Source organism: Lissotriton vulgaris, chromosome 7 (genome assembly GCF_964263255.1).
Source record: "Lissotriton vulgaris chromosome 7, aLisVul1.2, whole genome shotgun sequence".
NCBI classification, from domain to species: domain Eukaryota; kingdom Metazoa; phylum Chordata; class Amphibia; order Caudata; family Salamandridae; genus Lissotriton; species Lissotriton vulgaris.
Window position 1 is genome coordinate 166,334,793 of NC_141695.1, and position 27,703 is coordinate 166,362,495.

The window sequence follows — 27,703 nt, forward strand, 5'->3', positions numbered from 1 at the left end:
TTTCCAATGCTCTACCGGTGCCCAAATCCATTTGCCTAATTGCATCGCTTTACGACCTTTTTTTTCATACAATGATTTCTCCAATGTATACATTGATAGCATTCTAATAAGCCATTGGTTAAATGACGGTGATTAGGATCCTTCCATAGGGTAGCTATACAAAGTCGGGATATAGCCATTGCAATGTATATAAATGGATCACTGAAATAATATCGAGGGACAAAATATCGACTTGCAAAAATATCGTGGACAAAATATCGACAGTCAAAATATCGAGTTTGTATCTACAAACAGGTAAGTACAAAAATATCGAGTACAAAATATCGTTTACAATAATATAGTTGTAAAAAATATCGACTTTATTAAAAACAGTGTTAAATTAAATTAATATTCAAATTTAATTACTAAAATATACTTAAAAATACTTAAATTAACTAATAATAATTAAATAATAAATAAAAATAATAAAAATAATTTTTTACAATCTTATTTGTTAAAACATATATATATAGTAACATACTATAATTAAATAAGATACTATTATATTACCGTACAATACCAGAAGTGTAAAAAATACTATTCCCACTCCAAAGAGTGCAAGCGTAGGGAAAGCATTGGATAGCATAGGGGTTAAAATTACTATTCCAACTCCAGTGGGTGCAACAGTAGGGAAAGCGATGGATAGCGTAGGGGTTAAAATTACTATTCCCACTCCAGTGGGTGCAACCATAGGGAAAACTGACCCTGAACCCAAAAAATACCCCTTTACCCAAGAACTGAAAACTGACCCTGAACCCTAAAAATACCCCTTTACCCAAAAACCCAAAACTGACCCTGAACCCTAAAAATACCCCTTTACCCAAAAACTGAAAACTGACCCTGAACCCAAAAAATACCCCTTTACCCAGGAACTGAAAACTGACCCTGAACCCTAAAAATACCCCTTTACCCAAAAACTGAAAACTGACCCTGAACCCTAAAAATACCCCTTTACCCAAAAAATGAAAACTGAGCCTGAACCCTAAAAATACCCCTTTACCCAAAAACTGAAAACTGACCCTGAACCCTAAAAATACCCCTTTACCCAAAAACTGAAAACTGACCCTGATCCCTAAAAATACTCCTTTACCCAAAATTAATTAATATTATTTAATTACCAATTAATTATTAATTAACAATAACAATAAAGTAAATATATTAGCACATTAGCTGCAATTAATTTAATTTAATAATTAATATTATTTTTTCCCAATTAATTAATTAACAATAACTAAAAATTATATATATAAATAAATTACTCTAATTAATGTAATTAACTAATTAATATTATTTAATTACCAATTCATTACTAATTAAAAATATATACAAAATTATAATAATTAGTTAACTAATAATATTAATTAATTACCAATTAATTATTAATTAAAAATATTTACAAACATATATTCATTAATTAATTATTATTGAATTACTCCCCACCCTTATCCCCTATTAACCCAACATCCCGCTCCTAAACATTAACTACAATTTATATTACTATTAATAAAAAAAAAAATGTTAACCTTTTTTCTACATATTTTCGATATTTTTTACTTTGACTATTTATGGATATTTTGTCTTGTCAATTTTTTTGAGTCGATATTTTTGTACTCGATATTTTTTTATCATTATTTTATTCGATATTTTGACCAACGATATTTTTGTTATCGATATTTTATTATTGTCGATATTTTTAACTCGATATTTTGTCCATTCGATATTTTGGAGTCGATATTTTGTCTGTGCACCATATCAATTCTTGATGGGGGACATCCTGCCCATCTGTTCCTACACCCAAAATCATAATCTCGTTTGTTAAGCCAAGTGATATCCTTAATTCATCCCTAAAAAATATTTCCATCGACTTTTTGAAAGGATTTAATTTTGGACATGCCGAAAACATGTGGATAGTATCAGCTTGTGTGCTTTGACATCTGGGACAAGATATTCCACTAATTCCCCCCCATTGAGCTATTTTATGCGGCGTATAATATAATTCATGGAAGGTTTTATAGCATTGTGCTTGTAAATTAGCAACTTTAACAATAGAGTTAGCATACTGCAGTGATTTTTCCCCCTCATTTCCCACTAAGTTTAGCTTCAGCCTCCATTTAGCGAAGATTTTAGTCCTATCATCTTCTTTACATTCACTCAGCACCCCATATAATTGTGAGATTGAGCAAACCTTCTCATTTTGAATATATTCCATCAAATCCTCTCTTTTAAAATGATCTCCCCTAGGCAGTTTCTTTTGCATTACTGATCTGATCTGTAGGTATTTAAAAAAGTCTCTACGATCTAACTTAAATATTTGACAAGCCCTTTCAAATGAGATTATGCCCGTATCATCTATAATATCTCCTATAGTACAAACCCCAGCACTATCCCATCTTTTCATAACTTGATCATGGAACAATTCAGGGAGTAGCTTATTATTATATAAAGGTGTATAGAAGCTCATCCGTCCCAACTTGATTTTTTTGCGGACCATAGACCATACCGATTTGGCTGCTGCAAATACCTTAAACTTTGTTCTTTTATAGTAGCTAAACTCTTTAAATGTAAGTAATCCTTTATTGGAATATCTAACTAATAAATCATATGTGTCTGGTATATCAAGTCCGTCCCGCCATCTATCGTTAGTGTTCCCCCCAAGTAGTCCTCTAAGATACTGTAAAGATGCTGCTAGATAATATTCTTTAAAATCTGGAACTGCTAAACCTCCCTTTTCCTTAGAAAGAGCCATCTTTTTTATGGACCTCCGAGTTTTACCTTTTGCCCATATAAATCGATTACAGACCCTTTCAATATCCTTAAACCAATTATTATGAAATATTAAAGGGATAGTTCAAAATAAATATAACATCTTTGGAAGAAACATCATCTTGATTACATTACAACGTCCGATTATTGTAAGATGTAGATTATCCAACCTATCTAAATCTTGTTTAGCCTTTCTGATTACCGGAGTGAGGTTTTCCTCCACTAGCTTAGGCAAGTTAGATGTTATAGTTATACCCAAGTAGACAGCTGAGTCTGTTACTCTAACATCGTCTATTACAACAAATTGGTTAACAACTATCTGTGTTTCAGGCTGGTTCAATTTGTACCCAGACCAAGACCCATATTTTTTTGCCTCTTTTTCTATTTCCACTCGCGCTGTTGCTGGGGTAGGTGACGTGATTGCTAGGTCATCTGCATAACCCAACATTTTTGTCTCATAGCCATTCAATACAATAGGACATATGAGCGTATTTCTTTCTATGTGTCTTATGAAAGATTCAATGTAGCAAGCAAAGAGCAACGGTGAACAGGGACAGCCTTGTCTAGTTCCTCGCTTGATGTTAATATTTTCACTCTGTTCCCCCGCTACTCTTACTTTTATGACTGGATATTTATATAGCGCTTTCAATCCCCCTATATACTTTTGCCCAAAATTGAGTTTATACATTGTTGTCCATTGTTGACCCTATCGAAAGCTTTTTCTGCGTCTAATAATATTAAAGACATAGGGTCTCGTGAGGCTGTTGTTCCATCAAACAAGGTAATGACTCTTCTAATGTGATCGGCTGTCCCCCTGCCTGGGATAAACCCATGTTGGCGGGGTGAGACCACCTTTCCAATTATCAAGCTCAATCTATTAGCTAATATTTTCGAATAGGCCTTTGTATCGCTGTTCATCAGGCTAATTGGTCTATATGACCCGGGATCAGTGGGAATTTTATTCTTTTTTAAGAAAACCACCATTGTCGCTTCACTCCAGGAATCGGGCGGTTCAGCTCCTTCCTGGATCGAAACCATGAGTGTATTGATATCCCCCTCTAGTATTTCAAAGAATTTCTTGTAAAATTCTAAGGGTCTGAGGTCAGGTCCTTCAGCTTTCCCTGATGGTAGTCCACTAAAAGCCAGTTGAATTTCTTCTCGTGTAAATTTTGTCTCCAGACTAACCCTATCTTCTTCCGTAACTTTGTCTAGTACCGCCTCTTCCAGATATGTTTCTATATCTCTCTTTCCTAGCTCCTCTCCCTCTTGATTATAGAGTTTCTTATAAAAGTTCTGAAAAACTGCGCAGATTTCCTTTGGGTTTTTAACTACCACTCCTCCTTCTGTGATCATTTCAGTTATCTGTCCCTCAGTAACTGCCTGTCGAGTTCTTTTCGCCAACAAACGTCCAACTTACTCATTATATTCATATTGCTCTTCTCTTCTTGCTAAATACTTCTCGGCTGCTCTTGAGCTATATACTTCCCCTACTGCTATTTTAGCAATAGCTAATTTTTGAGTCACCTCGGTCACAGCTCCTTTCTCTACTATAGTCTTTATCAGATCTTCCTCCAAATCCACCACAACTTTAATCTTATTCTCTAATAATACTTTTTGCATTTTGTTGCGTCTAAGAGAGTAGCTTAAAGTTTCTCCTCTGATACCAGCCTTCATCGCGTCCCAGACCACTGAAGGTCGTGCCGTACCCCTATTACGTTCCAAAAATTCTCTTAACCAATTTTCCATAAGGGTAACATAATCAGCATCATATAATAAAGCTCTCTCAAATGACCAAGAAGAAAGATTTAACATTGCATTTGCCAGAACAATCTCTAAGACTAGAGGGTTGTGGTCCGACATTGATCTTGGAAATTTTTTGATTGTAACAATCGGTAGCAATGTAGGTGAGATCAAGAAATAATCAAGCCTTGCTACTGTTTTGTGCGAAGACGAGTAGTATGTACTACCTCCTCCTCCCATAATCTGCTCCCATGTATCAGTTAAGCCATTATCCCTCATAAGTTTAACCAGTGCTCTATGACTTTATTTTTTCCTCCCTTTAAACCTATCTACATCATTCTTCCATAGCCCTGCAAGACCATTTATATTTAAATCACCACACACTATGATCGGAAGTGGCCAGCTAGAGAGCCGTGCATTTATTTGGCTAAAAATATCAGGGTCATCCACCGTAGGGGCGTAAATTGAACATAAAGTAAAATTCAGATGATATATTTGTAATTCAGCTAAAACCCATCGGCCGTGTTTATCTGCCTGATGTTTCTTCAGTTTAACACTATTTCCTTGAGCCAGTATCGCTACTCCACATGTCCTTGTACCCTGGGTAGTACATACCAAAACCAGATAACCCAATTGCTCTAGTAAATATTTCTGCGGGAATTCAACATGCGTTTCTTGCACGCATATTAAATCTGCTTGCAGTGTTTTAAAATATTCTTTCAGCTCTCTTCTTTTTCTTGCCTCGTTTAAACCACAAACATTAATTGTTACTATGCGCATGAAATTTTAAGTTTCTTAGCCATTTTTCTCTAGTTCTTTTTTTTATCCTGATTCCATTTAGTAAGCATTCTGCCTTTTTCCCTCAGTATCTGTGATTCTCTCCCGCAGCTACTATACAATAGTTTCTTCTTTTCCTGATGATGAATTTTTCCCCATTTTCTCCCCCTGTAGCAAGACATTCCCCACCCTCTCACCCTCCCCTCCCCACCCTCTCACCCTCTCCTCCCGCCACCACTTCTTGAGGCATCCTGGGACCTAGATCCCTAGGTGTGGGCGGCCGAGTGATCCGAACATCACCACTCGCTCGATCGCCTGATTTGTCAAGAAACTTTGAATATATAACATCTCAGATGGCTAGTTTTTCCCTTCCTGTTTTTTCAATTCAGAAAGTTCGTGCAGATACGCCTCCGCTTGGATCTCGCTAACAAAGTTCCTTGAGGTTCCTTTAAAAAGTACTCTTAAATGTGCTGGATTTAGCAAATGAACAGTTGCTCCTATCTTTTCGAATGGAACAAAAAGTTGCTGCAGCCTCCAGCGGCGTTCGACCGTTGCATGAGCAAAATCCGGGCGAACAAAAAACTTGTTCCCTTGATATTCCTTTTTGCTCATCGGTCGGGCCAGGTCAAAAATTGCTTCTCTTAAAAGAAAATTTCCGAAGCAGACCAACATAGCTCTTGGATATTGGTTTTCTTTTGGAGGTCGTTTGGGGAGTGTTAGAGGAAACCGATGAGCACGTTGAACTTCACGTTCTAGTTCCCATGTTTGAAGTTCAGGCATAGAAGATTTTAAGAGGTTGATGATATATCCCTTCGGATCGCTTCCCTCTGTACCTTCTGCAATGCCCAAAAAGCGTAGGTTGTTTCTCCTTCTTCGGTTCTCAAGATCCTCCACCTTTGTCATTAGATCTTCAATAATTCCGGCTTGGACCTTTTCCCTGCTTTGAAGTTTAATACCATCTTCTTTCAGATTTTCTGTGCGGCTCTTTACCAATACCATTCTATCCACTATCTCAGTGCAAGTATTATCCACCTTCTGGATAGCACCATGAAGTTGTTGGATAGCTTCGTGATTTCTTTTGCTGTCTATTTTAACATCTAGGTGGAGATCCTTTATGGTCTTCAGGACCTCGCTCAACGTTGGTTCCGTAGAAGATCCTGATTTGCCAGTTTCATGATGTTGCTTTTCCTTATATTTTTCACCTGCACCACTATTCGGGTTTCTAGATTCTGTATCTCTTATAGATGTAGGAGTCAGGCTTTTCCGGAAAAGTCTAGATTTTTTCTTTGTCTGATCCTGGTTACTCCCTTGATCCGTTGTTTCATCATTCATGGGTTTGTGGAGTTTTCTACGTTTTAATGATTTTTTTTCCCTTCCGCTTTCTTTTTTAATACCAAGTCTCGACCAGATCCGCTATTGTTCTTTTTTTCTCTCTGATCTGTCTGATCAAATACTTCCAGACTAGCGGTAGGTGGGATTTCCTCCTCGCTGATCGCGCTTGAGTCCCCAATTTCACTATAGATCGATAACCCAGTTTCATAAATTTCAGAGTTAGATCCCTCTGTTGATTCTTCGCTCCCAATTTGTAATTTTTTATCTCCATTTGTAATTTGTCCATTAATGAACATATAATCCAGATCTAGTTCCGCATCTGTAGTCATTTCTGTGCCTCCGCTATATAAAGTTTTTTCCTCACCAGGAAGCTTATTCTTCATTGCATCCTGTAGCTTCCCATTACTAATGTTGTTGCTATTGCTGTGGTCCTTTTTATTGCTTCCATTCAAGGCATCCTTTGAGATTGGTACAAATATAGTTGAGATCCTTGGTTGTGTTTCATCACATGATCCCGTTAATTTAGCCGTGGCCTTCAAGTTTTGAATAGTCTGTAATCTTTTAGCCTTTTTAGCCAGAAGGTCCATCTTTTCATCAGTTTGATCATCAGATTTTTCTTCCGGGGTATCTTCGTTTAACTGATGTTGTCTTTTCTGTTCTCCCCCCTCAGTCTCTTTCTCAGCATTTTTTTGTGACCGTCTCTTTCTCAGCATTTTTTGTGACATTTTTATTTTTACTTTTAGTTTTCTCCATGTTATTTTTATGGTTTGTTTTACTATTGCCATTGCCATTGTCATTCATGCTATCATTGGTCCCTCCTATTCCATTTCTAGCCCCTTTGGCCTCTTGTGACTTCATTCCTGTAGTGTCTTCTCTGGTTTCTCATGGAGCTATTATTTTTGACTGACAGGTCGCCGTTTGTCTTAAACTGTTTCCATGATCCCAAGTTGCTGATGAGCTTCCGGCAGCTACTTTGGCCATTTCATTTTCCTCGATCATCTGTGCCTACACACTGAGTGCAGGACAAAATACAAGTACAAGGAGTGAATAGTGTTGTTTAGGTTTTGAATGCTTTGTATGGTATTCATCTCGTCTTGTAGATGGTAGTATTCCAAACATACTAGAAGGAATGAGATAACTAGGGCCCCCCATCAGCTGAAGAGTAGCTCTCATTGACATAGTGCAAAGGGTGTGAGTGTGTGAGTTAACCAGATAGGAGGGTGACTGTGCAAAAGGCAGCCAGCACCAAAAACAGTGGAAAAGGAGGAGTCGGAAGCTGTTGGAGTGTCTGCAGAAAGGCTTGTGTTAAGTGCCTGTGGAAACATTTTTCCGACTCTGTTGGAGATGGCCCTTTTTGCTGAGTTATCCCCAAACTTTTAGCTTCTGTCTCCTATTTTTTCCTGACTTGTATGTGTTGGTTTTAGGACTCTGGGCACTTTACTACACTACTAAGTGCTAAAGTGCATGTGCTCTCTGTGTAAATTGTGTTATGGATTGGTGTTGTTTCCATGATTGGCTGTTTGGTTTTCATGTCATCCCCTAGTAAAGTGCACTGAGTGTGCCAGGGTCTGGGAACAAATGCTATACATGGGCCTGTAGCTCAGATTGCGCCACCCACACGAGTAGCCCGTAAAAGGTACCTCAGACCTGCCATTGCAGAGTCTGTGTGTAGCTGGTAACTGCCATGTCGACTTGGCCCATGCACACACTGCCAGTCCATAACCTATCCTTTTCTTACATGACAGGCACCCCTAAGGTAGGCCCAAAGTACCCCTGTGGGTAGGGTGCAGTATATGTGAAAGGTAGGACATGCCCTGGTGTATGTGGCATGTCCTGATAGTGAATTATAGCACATTTCGTTTTTCACTATTGCAAGGCTACCTGTTTCCCATATGACAGAATAGGAAGTTTGTTTATAACATCTTGTAAACATAACTGGGCCTAGGAACTAGGTGGGTAAATAACATTTAGTATGCCTGAGCTCAGAATCTAACGATGCATCTTTTAGTAAAGGTGATTTTTCGACATTCTGTGTTTGAAGATGCCACTTTTAGGAAGTAGGTATTTTCTTGTTCAATCATCCTGGGTTCCTCTGCGGGAATGTGGATTGCCTGTCTGGGTTTTGGACGACAGATGGCTAGGAAGCAAGGGTAGGTCAGGAAAAGACTAAATAGTCCTGGGCTGCGATGGGGGAAGATAGAGGAGATTTCCTTGCACCTCAAAAGGCCTGGTCTGCCTCTGACAATGCCGTCTCCACCCCCTGCCGGGAAATCACACCAGAGAAGGCAGAATTGGTTCTGGCTGGGCACAGACACCCTCTGCCTATAGGATCAAAGGATCTTTGGATACAAATACTGGGGCCCAGACCCCTGAACTTTAGAACTCTTTTGGATCAAGAAGACTGCCAAGAAGAAGAGCTGGAGAAGCTGTGAGGAGGGACTTCTACTTTGCTGTGTGCTTTGCTGGGTTGGCCTGCAGTGTCTGCTTCTGTCTTGGGCAGTGAAAGGACTGGACTGAACTTTCTGCAATCTACTTTTGTGAGTTTCTCCAAGGGCTTGAGGTAAAGCTTTCCCCCTTTTCAAGAAGTCTCAGGAACAGCAAAGACTTCAAGCTCTTCTGCCCTCAGCACTGGGGACTGTGTGTTTTTATGCTGCAACAGAAGAAAAGCAACTCGATGACGTTTATGACGCCGCTGCAGACTCCGTGTTCTGAAGGCACCGCAGAGGGAACTGCCGCAACGCTGCACCACGACCCTGGTCTCACTGACGATGCCTGCTGATGCCGCCAACAAGCCAATGCTCGCACGCGACCTGTGGGCACCGCACTCTGTACCGCCTCACTTCACAACGACGCCTTGGCATCCCTGATGACGCCGCTTCACACCGAAATCGATGCCGCTGCTTGCACTGTGTTTAGAGGGCACCGCTGATAAAGTTACACAATGCACCACCCTCATCCCGCACCGCTGCCTTGGCCTACCGACGCCGGCGCTATCAACTCCAGTTCATCAGCCGACAACAGCGCTTCAGTAACGATGATGCCACTGCTTTCACCGCAACATGCCAGCACCGTGACAAGCACAGCCTTCATCTCGCACCGCGACTCTGGTCTCACCGACGATGCCATCTGATGCCGCCACCAAGCTTCTGCTCGCACCGCGACCTGAGGGCACCACATGCCGCACAGCTGCACTTCGCACCGCAGCTCACAACACCTGCCAACGCCAGTGCTCCCGACTCCATTAAGGATCAGATCGACCTGCAACGCGTGTGACTTCGAGGGCCCCCGACGACTTCTGCACCGACCTCTGGAACCGGTGCCTGTGGATGTTGTGTTTTTGGAAGCTCAACGAGAGGTCATCGATGCCCTGCTTTCTAACAGGTACTGTTTGCGGGTCTTCCCGACACCGTAGCTGACCTGCGACACCGCGGTCAGCCAGAACGGTTTGGATTTGTTTTCTCACGACGCCCTAATAGCCCCGGACGGAGCTATTGACACCAAGGAACCATTTTAAACATATTTTGATAAGTGAAGATTTTGAAGTACTGTATTGTGGCTTTTTATCGTTTTTGGTCTTGTCTTAAGTATATAAAAATATTGGATATTTTCCTTAACTGGTGTGGTGTCCTTTTGTAGTGCTTACACTGTATAACTGTTTGTTATGTGTGAATGCTTTGCGCAATGCCTCCAAGATAAGCCTGACTGCTCGTGCCAAGGTGCCAAGGGGGTGAGCAGGGGTTATTTTAGGAGTGTAACTCCCTTGTCCTGTCTAGAGTGGTGGTTTCTGCCTGGCTTAGGCACATGCCCTAGTCTGCCAAAATACCATTTCTAACAGAGTCTGAGGGAGGACATGGGTTACTGAGATCAGAGACTTACCCTTACTGAGGCTTCACTTTACTATTCAGCACAAAAATGGAAAGGTCTAATTGGCTCTTGTTATGTTATGTTATGTTATGTTATGTTATGTTATGTTATGTTATGTTATGTTATGTTATGTTAAAAATATTTGTTACCGCGCACGGTCACCAATTGGTTTCATGGCGCTCAGAGACAGCATGGAGAGAGGGCACAGGGGAGTAAGAGAGGCTAATCGTGAGCAAGATGAAACAGGTACGTTTTCAGGTGTTTACGGAAAGTAATGTAGTCCGGAGAGAGGCGAATTGAGAGGAGAAAGGAGTTCCAGGTGGACGGTGCAAGAAAGGAAAAGCAGGCACCACCGTGTTTCTTACGTTTAAACCTGGGAGTGATTGGGAGATTGTGGGCGGAAGACCTAAGGTGACGTGAGGGAACGTGAGGGTGAAGGCTGAGAGAAATAAAAGCAGGGGCAGAAGCGGATAGAGATTTGAAAACAGTGCATCCCATTTTAAATGCAGCTGTGCGCGACCGGGTGCCAGTGAAGTTTTTTCAACATAGGCGTGACATGTTGGTATTTGGGCTGTTGAAAAACCAGTCTGGCTGCCTGGTTTTGCACCAGCTGGAAAAAAAAACATGAGAAAAACAAGACCTCCTGGGTAGTGATAATGGAAACTCCTAGGGCAGGGTAAATGAAATGTATGTAAAAAATGCCTAGGCAGTCTCAGTAGTAGACAACAAATAGTATGGACCCAGTGGTAGTAGGAACAGGCAACACAATTTAAAAATAAACAAAGAATCATTAATTAAAAATAGACATGTTTTTGATATAATTATTAAAAATCATATAAAGAGCAAAAGGATTGAATTTATATGACAGTACAGTAAAATTATGTGCAGTTAATACATACTCTAACACAATATACAATCTTTATATAAAAAAGGGGACACCATATAAAGTTCAGTGGTGTCCACAACCAAGTGAAGAATCAGTACTGGACGCGCGTTTCGGCGGAAAACGCCTTCTTCAGGAGCTCCACAAAATTAAAATCTGTAATTACATATGACAAAGGTTATAAAAACACAATATTTGAGTGGCTTATATTATCAAGTCAAATACTTTATAAATACAATTTAAATAAAAATGTAGACATGATAGAACATAAAATTACCTAACATTACCTAACATAATGCCTGTAACCTAAAACAGAAAGGTCCAACATTCATGTTTTTGTGTCTAACAAGTTGAGAAATAACATATTACACAGCAACAGATTGCATAGTACTCAGAAATTCAATTGATGTATAAAGACATGTCTCTATATGTACACATACTTCTTCAACAACTGTATTAGTCAAATGTCTAACATACGATATTTTTATGAAAAGGAATTGATGTCAACTTACTACTAGCCACAAGATATAGCAACACTGAGATCTTCTAGAAGGTCGTGAGAACACACAATGTACCTGGAGAACAAATAGTCTCAATGTCAGGATGCCTACAGCTTAATGTGACGCATCATTTAAATATACACATTTATATATATATATCAAGATTGTGAACACAGTAAGCAAAAGTTATGATAAGTCGTATAAACACAAGTGCTGCAACACCGGCACAGAGACATGTGGAGTGCTGTGATCTAGTCTCAGATAAAAACGACATATTCTATATAGGAGGATGGCTAGGCCAATATATTGTATTGCAATTATATGCTGAAAAGTCAAATTAAGACTGGATAAACTGTGTTATAGAAATACCTGTTGGAGAAGATGTACAGTATTCTCGGAGCAGTGCGAAATACTAACAAAATAATCCCAGGTTCCTTAATTATGATATAATGGTCACCTGAAAAATATATAGTTAAATGTAAGGTCAACAAATGTGACCAATTCTGATTAAATGCCAAAAGCAGGCTTACTTATGATCAAAAAGCAGCTAATAGCAGACTATTTACCTTAGATAGTGTCTCACGGAATTTAATTCTTGATGTAGGTATTGTGTATTACACTCGTGAGCGCCAAGATATAGAACTATATAGAAACTGCGGATAGAGAAAAGTAATAACCAAATATCAGTATCTGCGCTCACTTTTAAAGATGATCGATATTATTAGTGAGTATACATGTGGACAAATACCGGCAATCAATGTGCGAAGTTGGTGTATGTCGAAGACCAAACGTATGAAGGATAAAGACCACGCGGTATCTGTAAATAGCTGGATAGTAGCTACAAAATAAAGAGGAAAAAAGCGGTGTCATTTAAAAAATGTTTATTTTATAAACCACGAGCTCGAGTTCAACGTGTGTAGCGATTACTCAAAAATGATACTAATAGGTGTTAGTAACATATTCATAAACATCCTTAAAGCCATGAATGCTTATTTCATACTTGGTAGAAATAGGCGGCATTTAAAGATAAGTGGGCGTTTGAAAATGTAAATGTTGCTTAGCGGTGGTACTTGCTCACAAAATAAACACAAGCGTTAGTTATAAGCGTTAATTACAGTCTAGATAGAAGGGGAGCTCAATTTCATGCTTGACTAATCAGAGTAAAATCACCGAAGGTCTCTATGTAGGTAGGGTCGGAATACGAGAAACCTTTTAATGAATGAACCAGAGAGAATTATCTTCAGTTACAGGTAGCTGCAGACACAACTATGGAGACATGGACGTGATTCAAAAAAAATAACTACCGTGAAGAGTCCTCATCTAGAATCTAGTTTCACGTCCAAAATGGAGTTTAGTTTCACGTTCAAAAGGCTGTTACCTGATGAAGCAGGCACGCAAACTACAGGATATGGCGTGCGGAAATGCCGTGATGTGGCGTGCCGTCGATCGAAAATGGAGTGGGTCGGATGTGGCAAAACAGCCCGGATATATACGTAACTCAATAGGCGGAGCATGTAGAGGGAATGGGGAAAAAGCCATAGAGATAGAAGTCAGACTATTAAGGCCCTTGTACAACGAAAAAATAATATATTACATATACATGCATGAAAAAACACGATGGAAACAGCGGATAAATAGTTAAAGAAAGAGAGCCGGGGCCCTAATATTATTAGAGGCTTGGTGTTTCAATAAAAAATGGATGCAAAAAGGATACAACGAGGGATGCTACACAGTATCAGTGACGGACTTTTGTTTCATTTAGCCCGCCCTCTCCAATAGTACCGTTACCATGGCTGTAATTGGTGAGAAAATAAATATAATACCCGACAATGATATTACTCAATTTGATCCATATGCAGAATAGTAGAATAAGAATACTGATAATTAAAAAGAAAAGAGAAAAAAGAAAAAAAACGATGCTCGAGAGAATATTATATTCTATAGATGGTACCCTCTATACGAAAACGGGTCTATGCTGCATTATTAAAAAATATAGGTAAAGTTTATTACAAGGAGGAAAAGTTCCTCTTTTGTGAGTTTTGGAAAAGGAACACCTATAAATGAACAAGGATGACGAAACAAAAAATCAATTACTTATATTAAAATAATGATGACTATATGTACGGAGCATAGAATGGGTAAAACACATCATAATATTGATGTTAATGATGAAAACCAGAAAACCAAGCCGATCTCAAAAAATTAAATAAATAGAAGTGGAGCTAATAAACGTGAGTCAAAAGGGGTGAAGGGATCAAATCTTAGTCAATAGCATTTTCCCAAGGAATTTCGGAATTGAGACCCTTCTTAAAAGTCCCAAGAGAAAAAATGCAAAAAACTTCTCGTTTTTTGCGGATTTTGTTTCCTCCTTTGCTTTCAGGAAGTCTGATTTTTTCAATGATGCGCCATTTAAACTCATCTGGCGCATGTTTTTTCTCAAGGAAGTGTTTCACCAAAGGGGCTGCGATTTTGTTGGTACGTATAGCAGAGCGATGCTCTGTGAGTCTTACTTGAACAGGTCTCGATGTTTCCCCAACATACCCTAGATGGCAGGGGCATAAAATAAAGTAGATACAATTTGCAGTTTTGCAATTCCACATGTCTCTTGCGTCTACATGACAGCCATTGTGCTCAAAGGACTCACCTCCCATAATGTTCAAACATGACTTGCAGGTTGAGCATCTTACAGTGCCCTTGACGGGAAAGTTGTTATCAATGGTCCTTTGGATAAATTCAGACCTAGGGTGGTTGACAGTAAATCGTGAATGTACAATTAGATCCCTCAGGTTTTTGTTTCGTTTATGGGCAAACAGTGGGTTATCTAACTTAACTTGTGATGTAGGATTAGAATTCAAAATGTGCCAATTAGTGTTTATGATATGCTTCACTGTGTTGTCTAGGGTGGAGTGTTTGGTAACACAGACAAGTTGGGTATTTTCTTTAGGGTTTTTTTTTCGAAGGAGTGAGTCACGGTCATAAAATCTTGCTCGTTTGAACGAGTCCCTCACTAGTCTATGGGGGTATCCTCTGTTCAAGAATTTTTGGCGCATGATACTAGCTTGCGCATCATAATCAGCTAAATTGGTGCAATTTCTCCTAATTCGGAGGAACTGGGAGAAGGGGATGCTTTCACGCTGGCAGCGAGGATGAAAACTCTTAAAATGAAAAGAGTGTTCCTCGCAGTAAATTTCACAAAAAGATCAACAATAAGTTTGTTGTTCTGATTCTTGATGGTTAGGTCAAGAAATTCTACCTGTTGTTCATTATGGTGAGCTGTAAATTTTAAATTATCATCAGTCAGGTTGATCCATTAAAGAAATTCAAATAGGGCGTCTTTCCCATTGGTCCAGATAAAAAAGATGTTGTCTATGTATCTGGGCACTCAAAAATAAACACCCTGTCTTAGTTGATTATAGGTAAGGTATCCTACCGTATGAACCCAGGAAAATGAATACTTTGTAAATCTATAGAACGGGAAACTCCCTAAATAGAATAAAAACTAAAGCAGGGCAGTGCTAAGTAGACCAGTAGACAGAGTGAATAAAAAAAGATAATAACACCAAATGAGAAAATATGTCAAAGTATAAACAATAAAATGTATTACCTCCCGAACGGGTTACAATCTAAAAAATGATTAAAAACCACTTTAGGCCACCAAAAGGTGGACAGTTCATAAAACAATCATATACAAGCAAGTGAACACAGTCGACGCAGCGTTTCGGTGCTTAAATTAATCTTCACACCTTCCTCAGGACGTTCACAACAATTTGATATCTGAAGCAATCAAAGAAAAAATTTTTTTTACAGTCAGGTAAAAAATTAACAAAACATCACGCCATTTGTCTACACTTTCGAATAGTTCTAGCTCCTGCTTTTTCTTCCTACTTAAGTTTATTCTCCATTTCAACATGTATAATTAATAAAATATCATGACCTAATGGTCATGAGTTTATAACTCATTTATGACCTGATATTCTAATCTTATGGCTGGTCTACATGCTCACATGGCCATTCTTTTTTCTATAGTAGTTATACACACTTTGTACCTGGGATGTTATATTAAGCCTTAATGTTCTGTCTGGGGCTTAAGAGTTTTATACATAAATGGTTTGTGAGTACCTGTTGAAAATGTAGGATGAATATATCAATTCTTTTCATCCAGCGAACAGAATTTTTCTCTTCAGCGGATTTATTCTCGCTCAAGCTGTGTGATAAGGAGGCACAAAGAGTATTCAGTAATTTTAATACTATTCTAGTGGCAATTTAATTAAAGACTCTACAGTCATAAATTACCTTCTATAAGGATGCACGTATGTTCTAGGTGCACGGAGGGGCCACCGAAGAATAATATCAAAAACCTAAACACATAGGGATCAATCCATGTTTTAGTTTTAAAAAATTCCAGGAAAACCATTTGTTATTGTGCGTATCGTCCCGTATTTATACTGACCTGATGTTTATTCAGGCTCTTACTGATAATGACTATGTATCTGGACCAATGGGAAACCGACTCATAAAATGGGGCCACCTCATTGTGGATGAACTTTGCTTCAAAAGCTGCCATATAGATATTGGCAATCGAGGGCGCCACAGAGGCCCCCATACTGACACCCTTTATCTGACGGTAAAGGGTGTCACCAAACTCAAAGATGTTCTCAGTTAGAACAACTTGTAGAAGATCCAATAAAAATTCTTTCGGTCACTGTATATTGAACAAATCAATGAACCAGCTGGTGGCTAGAAGCGCTTCTTTTTGGGGTATGTTACTATACAGCGCCTCGACATCCATAGTTACCATAATGTCTGTAGTAGGATCAAAGGCCAGATTTTCAACTTTATTTATCATGTCGCCCGTATCTTTGATATAGGATTTAATTTTTGGTATATGGGGGCGCAGATAAAAATCTATAAATTTGGACAAAGGTTCATTATTGGTTCCGATGGTCGATACAATAGGTCTATAAGGGGGGTAAGAAAGGCTCTTATGAATTTTAGGCATGCCATAAATGCATGCTGTTTTCCCTTGGTGAAAATTCAGAAAATCATATTCTTTAAGGTCAATATCTCCAGATGCCAAGGCATTATTAGTTAGAGTTAGGATTTGTTTGGATACCCTATCTAAAGAGTTCACATTGATTTTTGAATATGTTGTGGCGTCTGCTAGCATAATGTTCATCTTTGATTCATACAGATCCGTGTCTTACACCACAATGCCGCCCCCTTTGTCACAGCTTTTGATCACTAATCTGTCATTATTTTTCAAAGATTTCAATGATTCAGATTCCTCCTTACTGAGGTTGTAAACAGGTTTGGGTATAAAACGAAGGGCCCTTTCTAATTGTTGAAGAACAACCAGTTCAAAAGCTGCTACCTCTGGGCCAAGCTGGTCTAAAGTAGAATAGAAGGTAGAAGGCAGTGATAGCTGTCTAATCTCCATTTGAGTCTCGTTTGGATCTTCAATCGATGCAAAATATTTCTTGAGTCTAATCCGTCTAAAGAAGGAAATAACATCTGTTTGTAATTCAAAAATGTTCACATGGGCATGTGGAACATATGTAAGGCCCTTCGATAGTAAGGATTCTGCTTGGGGGTCAATAACACTAGATGAAAGGTTGAATATGGGGATCACATCCCCTGGCCCCAGTATTGGCGATTGCGTGTTTCGCGAATAAAGTGGGGTTCCTGCTGCTGATGTTGTTGGTGTTGGGTTTGTTGTTGGTGGTGTGATTGCTGAAAATTTCCCCTGTTGTGGTTCTGGAAATTAACTCTGGGGCGTCCACGACGGAGGCCCCGATTGGATAAAAAAGGCTTAGGGCGGGGGCCATTATATTGATTGTAATTGGCTTCTGTATCATAAAATGCATTAGTGCCTTCATTTTCAGAATCTGATGTGTCTGTGAAATTATTAACTCATTGTGGGGTGGATCTGGTCTCATCTACGTAATGGTTCTGTTTATAGAAATCTTGTTTCAAGTAGGGATATGTACCTTCTAATGTATAATAACGTTTATCTTTAATCAATTTATCGTTTTTACGTTTGTCTAGATAGGCACTAAAGGATTCTAGTTCTCTATTTGCTTCTTCTATTTTTTTGATGGCCTCATCTATATTCCCTGAAGCTCTAAGTTTAGTTTTGAGTTCCTCGATCTCTGTCTTAATTGCCGCAGCCAATTCTTTGGCGGTACCGACAATTAAGATCATGAGGTCTCGCGAACATCTATTTGTGATGTGGCTCCATTTTTCAAGAAACGGTCTGTGATGGACAAAAAGACCTGGGATGTTGCGGACTTTGAGGCCCATGGGGATAATGCCGTTCTTGAGATAAGCCAACATAAATTCCCCATGTGCCTTCATCCGTTTTAATTTCTTTTTGAGTTCTAATAATTTATGGCTGTCTTCATTTCTATAGCTATTTGTATTGCCACTACTAGCTGAGGTGATGTTGGTTCCTACTAGTAAGGCGAATTCCTCATCAGAGAAGCCAAATGTTTGTAATTGAGCCATGAAGATTCTAGACCTGATATAAGTAATGCAGAAATATTGGTGAAGTGCAAACAGGGAAACTAATGGACCTGAGTACTAGCAATCAATGATATACAAGTGTACTGATACAAAGGAAAGCACAGCCCTACACAGACAAGCTGTGGGTAAACAACATGAGAAAAACAAGGACCCCCTGGGTAGTGATAATCGAAACTCCTAAGGTAAATGAAATGTATGTAAAAAATTCCTAGGCAGTCTCAGTAGTAGACAACAAATAGTATAGACCCAGTGGTAGTAGGAACAGGCAACACAATTTAAAAATAAAGAAAGAATCATTAATTAAAAATAGACATGTTTTTAATATAATTAATAAAAATCATATAAAGAGCGAAAGGATTGAATTTATATGACAGTACAGTAAAATTATGTGCAGTTAATACATACTCTAACACAATATACAATCTTTATATAAAAAAGGGGGACACCATATAAAGTTCAGTGGTTTCCACAACCAAGTGAAGAATCAGTACTCGACGCGCGTTTCGGCGGAAAACGCCTTCTTCAGGAGCCACACAATTAAAATCTGTAATTACATATGACAAAGGTTATAAAAAGACAATATTTGAGTGGCTTATATTATCAAGTCAAATACTTTATAAATACAATTTAAATAAAAATGTAGACATGATAGAACATAAAATTACCTAACATTACCTAACATAATGCCTGTAACCTAAAACAGAAAGGTCCAACATTCATGTTTTTGTGTCTAACAAGTTGAGAAATAACATATTACACAGCAACAGATTGCATAGTACTCAGAAATTCAATTGATGTATAAAGACATGTCTCTATATGTACACATACTTCTTCAACAACTGTATTAGTCAAATGTCTAACATACGATATTTTTATGAAAAGGAATTCATGTCAACTTACTACTAGCCACAAGATATAGCAACACTGAGATCTTCTAGAAGGTCGTGAGAACACACAATGTACCTGGAGAACAAATAGTCTCAATGTCAGGATGCCTACAGCTTAATGTGACGCATCATTTAAATATACACATTTATATATATATATCAAGATTGTGAACACAGTAAGCAAAAGTTATAAGTCGTATAAACACAAGTGCTGCAACACCGGCACTCCTTCGAAAAAAAAAACCCTAAAGAAAATACCCAACTTGTCTGTGTTACCAAACACTCCACCTTAGACAACACAGTGAAGCATATCATAAACACTAATTGGCACATTTTGAATTCTAATCCTACATCACAAGTTAAGTTAAATAAACCACTTTTTGCCCATAAACGAAACAAAAACTGGAAGGTTCTAATTGTACATTCACGATTTACTGTCAACCACCCTAGGTCTGAGTTTATCCAAAGGACCATTGATAACAACTTTTCCGTCAAGGGCACTGTTAGATGCTCAACCTGCAAGTCATGTTTGAACATTATGGGAGGTGAGTCCTTTGAGCACAATGGCTGTCATGTAGACGCAAGAGACATGTGGAATTGCAAAACTGCAAATTGTATCTACTTTATTTTATGCCCCTGCCATCTAGGGTATGTTGGGGAAACATCGAGACCTGTTCAAGTAAGACTCACAGAACATCGCTCTGCTATTCGTACCAACAAAATCGCAGCCCCTTTGGTGAAACACTTCCTTGAGAAAAAACATGCGCCAGATGAGTTTAAATGGCGCATCATTGAAAAAATCAGACTTCCTGTAGGCAAAGGAGGAAACAAAATCCGCAAAAAACAAGAAGTTTTTTGGATTTCTTCTCTTGTGACTTTTAAGAAGGGTCTCAATTCAGAAATTCCTTGGGAAAATGCTATTAACTAAGATTTGATCCCTTCACCCCTTTTGACTCACGTTTATTAGCTCCACTTCTATTTATTTAAATTTTTGAGATTGGCTTGGTTTTCTGGTTTTCATCATTAACATCAATATTATGATGTGTTTTACCCATTCTATGCTCCGTACATATAGTCATCATTATTTTAATATAAGTAATTGATTTTTTGTTTCACCATCCTTGTTCATTTATAGGTGTTCCTTTTCCAAAACTCACAAAAGAGGAACTTTTCCTCCTTGTAATAAACGTTACCTATATTTTTTAATAATCCAGCATAGACCCGTTTTCGTATAGAGGGTACATCTATAGAATATAATATTCTCTCGAGCATCGTTTTTTTTCTTTTTTCTCTTTTCTTTTTAATTATCAGTATTCTCATTCTACTATTCTGCATATGGATCAAATTGAGTAATATAATTGTCGGGTATTATATTTATTTTCTCACCAATTACAGCCATGGTGACGGTACTATTGGAGAGGGCGGGCTAAATGAAACAAAAGTCTGTCACTGATACTGTGTAGCATCCCTCGTTGTATCCTTTTTGCATCAATTTTTTATTGATACACCAAGCCTCTAATAATATTAGGGCACCGGCTCTCTTTCTTTAACTATTTATCCGCTGTTTCCATCGCGTTTTTTCATGCATGTATATGTAATATATTATTTTTTCGTTGTACAAGGGCCTCAATAGTCTGACTTCTATCTCTATGGCTTTTTCCCCATTCCCTCTACATGCTCCGCCTATTGAGTTACGTATATATCCGGGCTGTTTTGCCACATCCCACCCACTCCATTTTCGATCGACGGCACGCCACATCACGGCATTTCCGCACGCCATATCCTGTAGTTTGCGTGCCTGCTTCATCAGGTTACAGCCTTTTGAACTTGAAACTAAACTCCGTTTTGGATGTGAAACTAGATTCTAAATTAGGACTCTTCAAGTCAAGTCAAGTCATAGAATTTGTATAGCGCACTACATACCCAGAGGGTTTCAAGGCGCTTAGGAGGGGAGGAGGATTACTTGTCAAATATCCACGTTTTAAGTTGCTTTCTGAATGCTAGGTGGATCTGGGTAAGGCGAAGGTAAGCGGGGAGTGAGTTCCATGTTTTAGCAGCCAGGTATGAAAAGGATCTGCCTCCCATGGTGGTCTTGTTGATGCGAGGTACAGTGGCGAGGGCTTGGCTGGAAGAACGTAGTTGGCGGGAGGGGGTGTAGAAGGACAGTCTTGAGTTCAGGCAGTCTGGTCCGATGTCATAGAGTGATTTGTGTGCGTGGGTAAGCAGTCGGAAAGTGATCCTCTTATTGACGGGTAGCCAGTGGAGGTCTTTAAGGTGACCAGAGATGTGTTCGTTGCGTGGGATGTCTAATATGAGCCTGGCTGAGGCGTTTTGGATTCGTTGGAGTTTCTTCTGGAGTTTTGCGGTAGTACCTGCGTAGAGGGTGTTTCCGTAGTCCAGTCGGCTCGTGACCAGAGCGTGGGTGACTGTTTTCCTTGTTTCGGAGGGGATCCAGCGAAATGTTTTTCTGAGCATGCGAAGAATGTTGAAGCAGGAAGAGGATACAGCGCTGACTTGTCTGTTCATTGAGAGTGAGGAATCCAGGATGACGCCTAGGTTCCGTGCGTGGTCTGTCGGGATGGGTGCTTTTCCGAGGGCTTCCGGCCACCAGGAGTCGTCCCATGCAGAGGGGGATGTACCTAAGATGAGGACTTCTGTTTTGTCTGAGTTCAGTTTCAGACGGCTTTGTTTCATCCATTCGGCAACTTCTTTCATTCCTTTGTGTAGGTTAGTTTTGGCGGTGCTGGGGTCGTTGGTGAGAGAAAGGATCAGTTGAGTGTCGTCCGCGTAAGAGATGATGTTGAGGTTGTGTTGGCGTGCGATGGCCGCGAGGGGGCTCATGTATTCGTTGAAGAGGGTGGGACTGAGTGAGGATCCTTGTGGTACGCCGCAGATGACTTCAGAGGCCTCGGACTTGAATGGTGGAAGGCGGACTCTCTGGGTTCTTCCGGTGAGGAACGAGGTGATCCATTCAAGCGCTTTTCCTTGGATTCCGATGTTATTGAGGCGTTGTAAAAGGGTGCTGTGGCAGACTGTGTCGAAAGCTGCAGAGAGGTCAAGGAGGATGAGGGCGACTGTGTCTCCATTGTCCAGTAGAGTTCGAATGTCGTCTGTTGCTGCGATGAGGGCGGTTTCAGTGCTGTGTTTTGCTCGGAAGCCAGATTGTGAGGGGTCGAGGGAATTATTGGCTTCGAGGAAGGCGGCGAGCTGGTTGTTGACAGCTTTCTCAATGACTTTGGCCGGGAATGGAAGAAGCGAGATGGGGCGGTAATTTTTGAGTTTGGTGGGGTCCGCTGTTGGTTTTTTCAGAAGGGCGGTGAGTTCAGCGTGTTTCCAGTCTTCCGGGAAGGTGGCGGAGTTGAAGGAGCAGTTGATGACGTCTCGGAGGTGCGGTGCTATGACGGAGTCTGCTTTGTTGAAGATGTGGTGAGGACATGGGTCTGTGGGGGATCCTGAGTGGATGGAATTCATCAGGCGGATTGTGTCCTCAGTGGAGATTGGGTTCCAGTCGTTAAGGGTGTTCACGGGGGGAAGATGATCAGCAAATGGTAGGGTGGGTTGGTTTCCGGGTTGGTTGTCAAAGCTGTTGTGGATGTCTGCAATCTTGTTGTGGAAAAATGAGGCTAGGGAGTCGCAGAGGGTTTGAGAGGGGGTAATGTCGTTGGAGTTGGCCGAGGGATTTGAAAATTCCTTGACGATGTTGAAAAGTTCCTTGCTGTTGTGGGCGTTGTTGTCAAGTCGATCCTTGAATGCTGTTTTCTTGGCTTTTCGGATCAGTTGGTGGTGAGTGCGGGTGGCGCTTTTGAAGGCGTTCTTGGTGCTGGTGGTTGGGTCTTTTTTCCAGGCCTTTTCAAGGGAGCGGCAGAGTTTCTTGGACTTCTTGAGATCATCGTTGAACCATGAGGTCTTCTTGCTGCCAGGTTTGCTTTGACGTTTTTTCAGTGGTGCTAAGGTGTCGGCGGTGTTGGATAACCATAGGGTGAGGTTGGCGGCGGCTTCGTTGGTGTTAGAAGAGAGGGCTGGGGAGTTTCGAAGGAGCGATGCGGAGATTTAGTCCGTGGTGATTTTGTTCCAGTTTCTTTGCAGGGTAGGTTGGAGGTGGGTGCTGGGTTTTGGTTTGTTGTAGGTGAAGTGAACGCAGCTGTGGTCAGTCCAGAGGAGGTCCGTGGTGTGGCTGAAGGAGACATGATTGCTGGATGTGAAGATGGGGTCGAGTGTGTGACCTGCGATGTGGGTGGGGGAAGTGACTAGTTGTTTAAGTCCGAGGTTGGCGAGGTTGTCCACGAGGGTGGCGGTGTTGTGGTCGTTGATCTTTTCAAGGTGAAAGTTGAGGTCTCCCAGAAGGATGTAGTCTTTGGAGGGGAGCGCGTGTGGAGTGATGAAGTCCGTGATGTCTTCACTGAATTTTGCGCGGGGTCCTGGTGGTCTGTAGAGGAGGGTGCCTCTGAGTGTGGTCTTGGGGTCGATGTGGATCTGGAAGTGAAGGTGTTCGGAGTTGGCGAGGTTGGCGTCAGAGCTGGTTGAGATGCGGATTGATTTCTTATGGACGATAGCGATTCCTCCTCCTGTGTGGCTGGTACGGTCTTTGCGAGTGATCTTATAGTCTTCAGGGATGGCAATGGTGATGTCTGGAGCGGAGGAAGCATTCATCCATGTTTCCGTAAGGAAGGCGATGTCCGGAGAAATGGTGTCTAGTAGATTCCATAGGTCGATGGCGTGCCTGTGGACTGATCGGGTGTTGAGAAGGATGCATTGTAGGTGATTGGGGTCGGGAATCTGTGGTGTGGTCGTAGCGGAGATGTTGACGGTGCCGATGAATTTGCAGGAGTAGCAAGAGAAAGGTCCATGGGTGTGTCCGGGAGCAGCTTGGACGCAGTTGGGGGCGCGACCGGGGTTGAGGGCTAGGAGGGTGGCGGCATCGTAGGTGATGCGGGAGGGCTGGGCAGCGCGAGGGGCAGGGGGTCTGGCACTGGGCGCGGTCCAGGCGCGGACGGGCGTAGACGAGCTTACCTTTGGCGCACCTTCGGCGCGGGTTGGGCGCGGACGCTGCGTGTGAACGCTGCGCGCGGGAGCTCCTGTCATATATGGATGGTGGAGGGGGAGGGGCGAGGGCGTCTCAGCTGGGAGGCGGGGCGGGCTACAGAGGACGGCTTTCACCAACGAGCACAACAACAAATATAAACAAAATGGCAGCGGAGGGGGTGAGCAATGCAAAGCGCCGGGAGTATCGCGCTAAAAGTGAAAGTCACTGTGGCAATTCCAAACGCTAGCAGAGCGAGGCGGCAGTCAAGGCAGTCAGCAAGCAATTATTGTAAAAGGGTTAACAATCTGAATGCAGCACAAGTACAATGCTAAGCGCCGGGAGAAACGCGCTAAGAAGTGAGATACACTGTGGCAAAATTCTAAATGCTAGCAGAGCGAAGCGGCAGTCAAGGCAGTCAGCAAGCAATTATTTTAAAAGGGGTAAACAATGAAATTTCAGCGCTACGATACCAAATCTCGCCAGGGAGACTGGGGAGCGACCACTCAGCACGCCAGTGAGGTAGTTATTTATTTTGAATCACGTCCATGTCTCCATAGTTGTCTCTGCAGCTACCTGTAACTGAAGATAATTCTCTCTGGTTCATTCATTAAAAGGTTTCTCGTATTCCGACCCTACCTACATAGAGACCTTCGGTGATTTTACTCTGATTAGTCAACCATGAAATTGAGCTCCCCTTCTATCTAGACTGTAATTAACACTTATAACTAACGCTTGTGTTTATTTTGTGAGCAAGTACCACCGCTAAGCAACATTTACATTTTCAAACGCCCACTTATCTTTAAATGCCGCCTATTTCTACCAAGTATGAAATAAGCATTCATGGCTTTAAGGATGTTTATGAATATGTTACTAACACCTATTAGTATCATTTTTGAGTAATCGCTACACACGTTGAACTTGAGCGCGTGGTTTATAAAATAAACATTTTTTAAATGACACCGCTTTTTTCCTCTTTATTTTGTAGCTACTATCCAGCTATTTACAGATACCGCGTGGTCTTTATCCTTCTCACGCTTGGTCTTCGACATACACCAACTTCGCACATTGATTGCCGGTATTTGTCCACATGTATACTCACTAATAATATCGATCATCTTTAAAAGTGAGCGCAGATACTGATATTTGGTTATTACTTTTCTCTATCCGCAGTTTCTATATAGTTCTATATCTTGGCGCTCACGAGTGAAATACACAATACCTACATCAAGAATTAAATGCCGTGAGACACTATCTAAGGTAAATAGTCTGCTATTAGCTGTTTTTTGATCATAAGTAAGCCTGCTTTTGTCATTTAATTAGAATTGGTCACATTTATTGACCTTACATTTAACTATATATTTTTCAGGTGACCATTATATCATAATTAAGGAACCTGGGATTATTTTGTTACTATTTCGCACTGCTCCGAGAATACTGTACATCTTCTCCAACAGGTATTTCTATAACACAGTATATCCAGTCTTAATTTGACTTTTCAGCATATAATTACAATACAATATATTGGCCTAGCCATCCTCCTATATAGAATATGTCGTTTTTATCTGAGACTAGATCACAGCACTCCACATGTCTCTGTGCCGGTGTTGCAGCACTTGTGTTTATACGACTTATCATAACTTTTGCTTACTGTGTTCACAATCTTGATATATATATATAAATGTGTATATTTAAATGATGCGTCACATTAAGCTGTAGGCATCCTGACATTGAGACTATTTGTTCTCCAGGTACATTGTGTGTTCTCACGACCTTCTAGAAGATCTCAGTGTTGCTATATCTTGTGGCTAGTAGTAAGTTGACATCAATTCCTTTTCATAAAAATATCGTATGTTAGACATTTGACTAATACAGTTGTTGAAGAAGTATGTGTACATATAGTGACATGTCTTTATACATCAATTGAATTTCTGAGCACTATGCAATCTGTCGCTGTGTAATATGTTATTTCTCAACTTGTTAGACACAAAAACATGAATGCTGGACCTTTCTGTTTTAGGTTACAGGCATTATGTTAGGTAATGTTAGGTAGTTTTATGTTCTATCATGTCTACATTTTTATTTAAATTGTATTTATAAAGTATTTGACTTGATAATATAAGCCACTCAAATATTGTGTTTTTATAACCTTTGTCATATGTAATTACAGATTTTAATTGTGTGGCTCCTGAAGAAGGCGTTTTCCGCCAAAACGCGCGTCGAGTACTGATTCTTCACTTGGTTGTGGACACCACTGAACTTTATATGGTGTCCCCCTTTTTTATATAAAGATTGTATATTGTGTTAGAGTATGTATTAACTGCACATAATTTTACTGTACTGTCATATAAATTCAATCCTTTTGCTCTTTATATGATTTTTATTAATTATATTAAAAACATGTCTATTTTTAATTAATGATACTTTGTTTATTTTTAAATTGCGTTGCCTGTTCCTACTACCACTGGGTCCATACTATTTGTTGTCTACTACTGAGACTGCCTAGGAATTTTTTACATACTTTGCACCAGCTGGAGCCGGTGGAGGTGGTATGCGGGGATCCCCACCTACAGACAGTTGGCATAATCAATACGTGAGGTGACCAAGGCCATGATGACAAGGATGAGAGCCTCTGATGATAAGAAACTTCGGATTTTTCCAATTCTGCGAAGGTGATAGAAGCAGGCCAAAGTGACAGCGTTAATTTGGGGCCGCATCGATAGGTCACTAGAGATGATGACTCCAAGGCTCTTCACAGAGTTACCTGGGCAGGGGGGGGAGCCAAGGGCTGGGGGCCAGAAGTTAGGAGTCCAAGGGTTCGAAGTCCCACCGATCAAAACCAACTCAGTCTTGCTGGGGTTGAGCTTCTGCTGGCTGAAGTTCATCCACTTGTAGATGGTGAGCATTGTGGATTGAAAGTTGGAGCAAGAAAGAGGGGAGGAGTTGATGGGAAAAATTTGTTGCAGATCATCTGCGTAATTGAAGATAGTGACAGAAGAGTGACGAAGAGAGGCAAGAAGGGGCTGCATGTATAGATTGAACAAGAGAGGGGACAAGGCGGAACCCTGGGGGACACCACAGGAAAGTGAGATTTGGGGGGCAGAGAAGGTGAACAGCTGAACCGATTGGGAGCGGTGTTGAAGGAAGGACCCAATCCATGACAGGGCCAGGCCCTGGATGCCCGCATTTCTGACACGGTCGATCAGGATGACATGATCGACCGTGTCAAAAGCGGCCGAGAGATCTAATAACACCAGGGCCTGGGCCAAGTTCTTATCGGCCCCGTGTCTCAGCACGTCCATGACCGCTACACCACTGCCTCCGTAGAATGGGCCGGTCTAAAGCCTGCCTGCTGGTCATCAAGAAAGTGAGTTTC

General features: G+C 40.6%; 1 long non-coding RNA gene across 1 annotated transcript; it reads right to left on the reverse strand.

Annotated features, from left to right (window-relative positions):
- Positions 1-15,474: 15,474 nt before the first annotated feature.
- Positions 15,475-16,084, reverse strand: LOC147701074 (uncharacterized). Its single transcript, XR_015297153.1, has 2 exons — positions 16,018-16,084; positions 15,475-15,672 (listed from the first exon to the last, which is right to left on the reverse strand). It is a non-coding gene; the product is annotated as an uncharacterized LOC147701074 (long non-coding RNA).
- Between the last annotated feature and the right edge of the window lie 11,619 nt (positions 16,085-27,703).